The sequence below is a fragment of the Dunckerocampus dactyliophorus genome, chromosome 12 (assembly GCF_027744805.1).
Source record: "Dunckerocampus dactyliophorus isolate RoL2022-P2 chromosome 12, RoL_Ddac_1.1, whole genome shotgun sequence".
NCBI lineage: Eukaryota > Metazoa > Chordata > Actinopteri > Syngnathiformes > Syngnathidae > Dunckerocampus > Dunckerocampus dactyliophorus.
The window spans coordinates 2,184,374-2,192,649 of NC_072830.1; positions in this window are offsets into that span (position 1 = coordinate 2,184,374).

Sequence of the window (8,276 nt, forward strand, 5' to 3'; positions counted from 1 at the left end):
ATGTGATTTAGTGTCAGGTATTCCCACTGTCTCTTAATGGCAAAGGCAAAAAAGCTTTCTCTCTTTGAAGGCGGTGGGATTGTTGAGCTGCACAAGCACCATTGCTGCTGACGTTGGACGCACTAAAACTTCTTCACATCCTGAGGCTCATGGAACAAAAATGTCAAGTGGTAGACCCAAAAAAAAAAAAAGAGCTAGGAGAATCCCATTGGCTGTCCGTCAAGACACAACACTATCATCCTTGGCCCAAATGAAGGTTGTTACCGATGCCGAGTGCAGTCCAATAACCATCAGACGCCATCTGCCAGAGAAGAAACAACATCTTCAAAGGCCTGGTCTACTTCAATGGAACAATGGAGCTTCAGGTTACGCAGGGGCGTCAAACGGCAGGGGGCATCCCTCATGACTGAAGGCCCTCGTCTGTGTGGTGATGACTGGCTTTTCCAACAGGACAACGCTGCACTTCACAAAGAGGAATAAGTTCACTCTTTTGGACCATCCTGTGTGATCTCCTCATCTAAATCCAGTGGAGAACATTTGGGGATGGATTTACAAAAATGGACATGAGTTCCAGACAGTGAAGCCATCTTCAGCACCTGGAGCAACATTCCCACCAGCCTCCTGGGAACACTGGCATCAAGCATGCCCAAAGCCACCCTTCAGCTCATGAACAAGACTGGCACAGCTACTCATTACTCACTCCTTTTTAGACGTTTGACTTATATTTTAGGGGGGGTTGAGCTATGGACTTTAACGTTTGATCAGCTGATGAGCAGCTGATATCACTTTAATGATTCTTTGCAATAAATTGCTTACTTTTTTTTTGTCCCACTCCCACATCCATTTCTTTTTTTCATTTTGAAGCTCTACTTAGAACCCCCCTAAGATCCAACAGTGCAAAATGTACCTTCTTGCAGCTTTTCAACTGGTCTTTACATTTGGATCAGGATTGCATGATACTTGTTTTCCCGTACGTTTCTATCTTCTCGCCCAGTGTGTCTCATGTTTTTCCATTTCAATCGTCCCGTCTTGTCTCTGTTGCATTTAAAGTCCTAATGTTAGCGCTTGGAATGCACAGGTTTGATTGGCTGAGTAGCATCACGTGAGATGGTTTCACTTGCATCCAGAGCTGATCAAGCAGTGCTGTAAAGTCGACAAAAGATGCGTTGGTGAAAATAGTAGCGCCCCGTCAAAACTTAATAATAAAATAATTGCTTGACTGTAGGTCCAGGTCTGTATAGGACAGTGTCTGGGTCTGGACGCGGGCCATCAGTTAGTGATCCCTGAGCTAGTCAGCTAGAGTTCTCAAGAATATATTGCCCTCTAATGTTATGGCGGAGTATTGCAAGTCCCGCCCGTCCCGCAAGAGCACAACAGGATGGGGTCATAGTGATGACACTGTTGCATAACGAAGCTTTACTTGTGCCTGGAGGACGTGCGCTGGAGCGCTCGTCTGCTGATAAAAGTCAAACAGCAATGCAGTAAAAGACAAGATCAGATGTATGATCATTAGGATTTAGAAGAACGATGGTGAGCACATGGACGGTGGGGTGAGGGCATGTCGCTGTGACGTCTGTCAACTTATTTGGATTTGAAAAACTCATCAAGGCATCCTATCAACATCAACGCCATTGCTTTTTCTTTACATTCAGTCGGAACGCTCGTAAACTCCCACTGGGATTTTTTCAGCTTCAAATGAAAGTTTGAAGAAAAACTGAGTTCCTTCACCATACTAGCGTTGATACTATATCATACACATATGCCTCTACTTAATAACATACTAATACACACTGTATATTATTTGTATTCATGATTTACTGAATGGACTTTATTCATATGATAACCTGCCACCCCCCAAGCGTAGCATGGTATGGTATGGCATGGTGTATGGTATGGTATGGCATGGTATGGTATGGTATGGTGTATGGTATGGTGTATGGTATGGTATGGCATGGTATGGTATGGCATGGCATGGTATGGTGTATGGTATGGCATGGTGTATGGTATGGTATGGCATGGTATGGTATGGTATGGTATGGTGTATGGTATGGTATGGCATGGTATGGTATGGTATGGCATGGTGTATGGTATGGTATGGTGTATGGTATGGCATGGTGTATGGTATGGTATGGTGTATGGTATGGCATGGTGTATGGTATGGTATGGTGTATGGTATGGTGTATGGTATGGCATGGTGTATGGTATGGCATGGTGTATGGTATGGTGTATGGCATTGTATGGTGTATGGTATGGTATGGTGTATGGTATGGCATGGTGTATGGTATGGTATGGTGTATGGTATGGTGTATGGTATGGCATGGTGTATGGTATGGTATGGCATGGTATGGTGTATGGTATGGTGTATGGTATGGCATGGTATGGTATGGCATGGCATGGTATGGTGTATGGTATGGCATGGTGTATGGTATGGTATGGTGTATGGTATGGCATGGTGTATGGTATGGTATGGTGTATGGTATGGTGTATGGTATGGCACGGTGTATGGTATGGTATGGCATGGTGTATGGTATGGTGTATGGCATTGTATGGTGTATGGTATGGTATGGTGTATGGTATGGTATGGTGTATGGTATGGCATGGTGTATGGTATGGTATGGTGTATGGTATGGTGTATGGTATGGCATGGTGTATGGTATGGCATGGTGTATGGTATGGTGTATGGCATTGTATGGTGTATGGTATGGTATGGTGTATGGCAGGGGTCACCAACGTTTTTCCTTGTGAGAGCTACTTTTCCAAAATAAAAATGGCCAAGAGCTACCTATTTTTGTAAACCCAAACAAAGCGAACATGCTTGTTTTACCAGAACATGAACAAAATTCTGGTGTCCACAACTCACATGTTGTATTTCAGAATGCATTTCTTTCTACTGTTCTTTCATTATTAACTGAAAACCTGAATGAAAAGCAGGCTTGCGGGCACCTCATGTGGTCGTGGGGGGCTACCTGGTGCCCGTGGGCACCACGTTGGTGACCCCTGGTGTATGGTATGGTATGGTATGGTATGGTGTATGTATGGTATGGTATGGTGTATGGTATGGTGTATGGCATTGTATGGTGTATGGTATGGTATGGTATGGTATGGTATGGTGTATGTATGGTATGGTATGGTGTATGGTATGGTATGGTGTATGGTATGGTGTATGTATGGTATGGTATGGTGTATGGTATGGTGTATGGTATGGTATGGTGTATGGTATGGTATGGTGTATGGTATGGTGTATGGTATGGCATGGTGTATGGTATGGTGTATGGTATGGCATGGTGTATGGTATGGTATGGCATGGTGTATGGTATGGTGTATGGCATTGTATGGTGTATGGTATGGTATGGTATGGTATGGTGTATGGTATGGTATGGTGTATGGTATGGTGTGGTGTATGGTATGGTATGGTATAGCATGGGTTCAGTGAAATCCTAATTCCATGTTCCTCACAGATACGACAAAAAAGGGAGTCATTGATATTGTTAATAAATGTAAAGCCAAAACTTCAACCGAGTAACGAAACAGGAATGGAAACGTTAAAAAGAGTTATTAATGAGATCACAGAACCACTGACATGCGCACATCAGCAACTTATCATTCCAGACTTGTAGATTTCCAAACAAAATGAAAACTGCTAAAGTCGTACCAATTTGTAAAAATAGAAACAAACATCAGTTCACAAACTACCAACCAGTTTCCTTATTACCACAATGTTCTAAAATCATCGAAAAGCTGTTCAACAGGCTGGACAAATGTATTAATAAGAATGAATTACTCATGGACGGCCAATACGGACTTCCATGGCACTAATCGAAATTACACAGGAAATGACTAACGCTACAGACCGCAGAAAGTGCGCAGCTGCAGTATTTATGGATCTGACAAAAGCCTTCAATGCAGTTAATCACAATATTGTAATTACAGAACGAGACAGATGTGGAATCAGAGGGTTAGTGTCACGTGGTGGCGCACGGCCTGGTAACTGGATTCCAAGATGCAGAAAGACACCGGTGGCTATTTACAATATTTAATTGCTCGTCGTGTTACAGAACAATATACAGTCCAACAACAGGCCCGGGCGCAGCCGCGGGAAAAATGAGAACAAAGGTCGCTGCACAAAAATACCTGGCAGGTGGCAAGAACTAAAATACAAGAATACTAAAATAACTAAGGAAGCAAGAACTTAACGTTATCAAGAACTAGAACACAGGAACTCACAAGGACACACAGGAACTCAGGCACAAGGCAGAAACGTGGCAAGAAGCATAGCAATACAAAAATCGTTTGCAACGAGGTAAACTTCAGAGTATCATTAGCAAAAGCCAAGAGCAAGGTCAGAACTGGAATACACACAAGACCAAAGCAACGCCAGAACTATACGTGGTCTAAAGTAGCAGGACATGAGCATGGATCGTCATGAACGAGCAGAGACAATCTGGCAAATGACTAAACGTGGAGCACAGGTCTAAATAGTCCAACGAAGATTGAGAACAGGTGTGCACGGGAACTCCTCCCCTAGGCAGGCAGGTGCGCTGCAATGAGACACCATTAGGTGGCAGCAGAAACAACACAACTACTGACAGTTAGTCTTGAACTGGGTTAAAAGCTACTCAGCAGACAGGAGGCAGTATGCTTCTGTGAGCTTAAATTATGTCGGGCGGCGTACCCCAAGGGTCATTACTGGGACCAAAACTGTTCAATCTATATAGAAAGACCTAAAGCTAGTATTATTTGCATTTGAAACAACGGCATTCTGTTCTGGAGATAGCACGCGAGCTAATAAACAAAAAATAAATCACAGATGAATTAAGTATACTAAAAAATGGTTTGATAAAAACAGGCTCTGCCTGAACCCAAGTAAAACTAAAATCATGTTATTTGGTGGGGGCAAAAAGAATACGTATGTGCAAATACAAATTGACAGTGTGGACAAGCAAGCTAGCATTAACAAGCAAGCTAGCGAAGCACGGAGGAGATTGATTGACAATGGTCTACAGCCAATCAGGATGCAGAAAACAATGGGCAGTGCAGACCGACGAGAGGGAAGAGATGGACGCTCAACTTCTCACAATGCAATTCTTAAAGGGCCAAGCTTGGCCTGTAACAGCGGTAATACACTGTAATAACAAAAGTACAAAAAAAAAAAATCAGCGAATCTGCGAAAGGTGAATCGCGATAGAGTGATGGAACACTGGTTCCAAGGAACACAAGATGAGATGTAGATTTCCTGTGCGAGCACACGCAAATAACTGTTAGTGGACAGTACACTTGATGGAGGTTGTGGGAAGAATTGAAATTTACGGGACGCATCCTCAGTAGTGTTCCTCTGGGTCATATGGTGTTTCGGCCTTTTACGCTATACACCCTCACCAGAGGCGGCCAGCTGTAGGGTGATCAGTCCTCAGCTTGCGTCCCAAGTCTAATTAGCCTGGAGAATCACCTTGGACATCTCATGGGACTATGCATGGCAGGGGCGTCCTGTTCCCTGAGTCAAGCCTAAGCCGACCGCATACCTCCTGTCAACCTACTTGGCCCAACTGGGGTCGTTCCTCTTCAGCCAGAGCCACTGGCTGCTTCTTTCTGCGGCCTCCGATGCAGCTTTGATGGCTGCGCGCTGGTTCTTGCCCTTAACTCCCAAGTCCCTCAGCAGTTTTGTGGTGGATGTTCCCACAAACCCTCTGCACCCAACCTCCACTGGGCGGACTTCCGTGTTCCAGCCACGATGCCTTGCGTCGGCGGCTAAGTCGGCATACCGCAGATGCTTCCGCTCAAAAGCCTCCTCCATAGAATCCTCCCAGGGTACGGTAAGTTCGATTATGTACACCTTCTTTATGGAGGGAGACCAGAGCACCAGGTCAGGCCTCACGGTGGTGGTGGCAATCTCTGAGGGGAACACCAGCTGTTTGCCAATGTCTGCTAGCATCTTCCAGTCACGTGCAAGGGACAGCTGGCTTCTCTCTGCTGGAGTTGAGTTACTTCTGCTAGCTGTAGCCCCTTCACGGACAAAGGCCGTTGCCCGTGGTGTTGTTTGAGTGTTAGACGTTGGCAGTGCTAGGGCGTTGGTGCTGGCTCGTTTTTCCTCCAGTGTAGCAGCAAGGCTCTTTAGGACTTGGTTATGGCGCCAAGTGTATCGTCCTTGAGCAAGGCTGGTTTTACACCCCTTGAGTATATGCCGGAGGGAGGCTGGCGTGGAGCACAGGACGCACCCGGGATCTTCCCCAAACCACTGGTGGCGATTAGTTGGTGTTGGGAGGACGTCATATGTGGCCCTGATGGCAAAGCTCAGGCCCCTTGCTTCCATGGCCCACACATCCTTCCAGCTCAACCTCCTCCTTTCAACACTCTCCCACCGTGTCCACAGTCCCTGTTTGCCAAGGGCGACTGCCTTGGCCCATCTTGCCATCTCCTCCTGACGTCGCACATGCTTACACTATATACACTATATATGTCATTATAAATAATGATATATAAATAGAAATAGTTTTAATGAGTGGTTGTATTGCAATATACTTTGAAATTTTACTTGAGTAAAATTGTTGTAAAGTAACAATACTCTTAAATCAGTTAAATCAGTTTTGTTGGCTACTCCACCCGTCTGTATTACATATTTTATAAAAAAAAAAAAAAAAACACACATTTTCTTGTGCCTTGATTTATTTTAGAAATTTTTTTTAAAGATTTAATTTATTTTTTGTTAAAGTGGTGAAGGACATGATTTGCTGATTATTTTGATTAACTTTCATGTTCTTATTTGACAAATAAATCAGACGTTACTCAACAATTTCTCAGTACTTCAGCTGTTTTTCACCAAATACTTTCTTACTCTTAATTATTTGGATGTCTATTTTTACTTCAGTAATATAATATTGTTAGTAACGATACTGTCATGTTCTGTATGCTGCTCTGCTGCCCTCTACCTGCGGTCTGTTGAAGCACATCTCCTGTGCTGCCAGAGAGCCCAATTACACACCTGCGTTCAATCACCTGCGGCCTTCTTAAGCTGCAGCCAGCCTGTCATCCAGGGCCCGATTGTTACCTGCGCCTCCCAGCAGCTTGGCTTTGTGTTGAGCTAGTTTCTGGCCCCCTGTGTGTCTTTACCCAAGTACCTCTGTACACCCCGCCAGTTCGTCTTTATGGTAGCGGTGAGTGTATTTGAGTGTCTTGTTTGCTGCTTGGTTCTCAGCAGCGACTTTAGTTTACTTTTTCCTCTGCCGCCTTTCTGTGCAGCATTTTCAATTACCTTTTCCCCCTGCTTGTTTTGCTCCGTGCTAGCAGCAACCTTAGTTTAGTTATTTTTTCCCGTGACTAGGTCCGGAGGAATTTCTGTTTTGTATTTTCCCACCTTGTGGACCTGTTTTGTTGAATAAACTTGTTACACGGACTGCTTCGACTCCGCATCTTGGAATCCAAGACCCGGCTTAGCCGAATCATAACAGATACTCTTACTTGACAACCTTTGGCTGCTCTATCCACTTCTGACAGACACACGCAAAACAAACTAAAGTTTTGTGGGCCTGAAAAGTTATGCAGTAGGTAATGTGTACAATGTATTCTATTCATTTCAAAATGCTCTATGCCTGACATCAGGCATGGTTTTTCCCATCTGAGAGAGTGGATTAAAGTTTCTTCCCTCTGAGATCCTCCAGGGTGCTGCACACTGTGTTCTTTGCATCTGCAAGGTTGGGGTTCGGGCTGCAACATAACACCTGTGTCATTCAATTTTACAAAACTATTTTGTAAAAATCTTTTTTGTCAGTAAAGTCAAGGCAGTCTTACTGTTAACATTTCCCAGGGGTTCACTTATTTTTACACTTACGTGCTGTCAGCAACAACGTAAGGCCGGGTTTTGGATCCCAAGATGCAGAGAGGGAAAAACACGAAATGTACAATAAAAAGTTTAACAAAAATAATCATAGGAAAAAAAGGTACACAAAAAGGAAACTAGAAAATAACTCAAGCTGCTGCAAAAAAATAGCAGGGAGAAAATATACAAAAACAGAAGAACAAAAGACGCTAAAAAGTTCAAATAACTACAGGTGTCCACTGCTGGAAATACGTACTTGCAGAGCAGACCACAAAGCAGGGTAAGGGTACAAGGCCAGACAGAGGTAGGTGAGCAGGATAACAAGGAAGACAATCTGGCAACAAGGTGACTACTTGGTTACAGGTGCGCTGCAGTGCAGAGCATGACACACGCCTTTGTCATGAACGCCAAGGAGTTATGAATTTTAATTTTAATTCTTTTGTATCAGTGAAGTCAAACCAGTTTT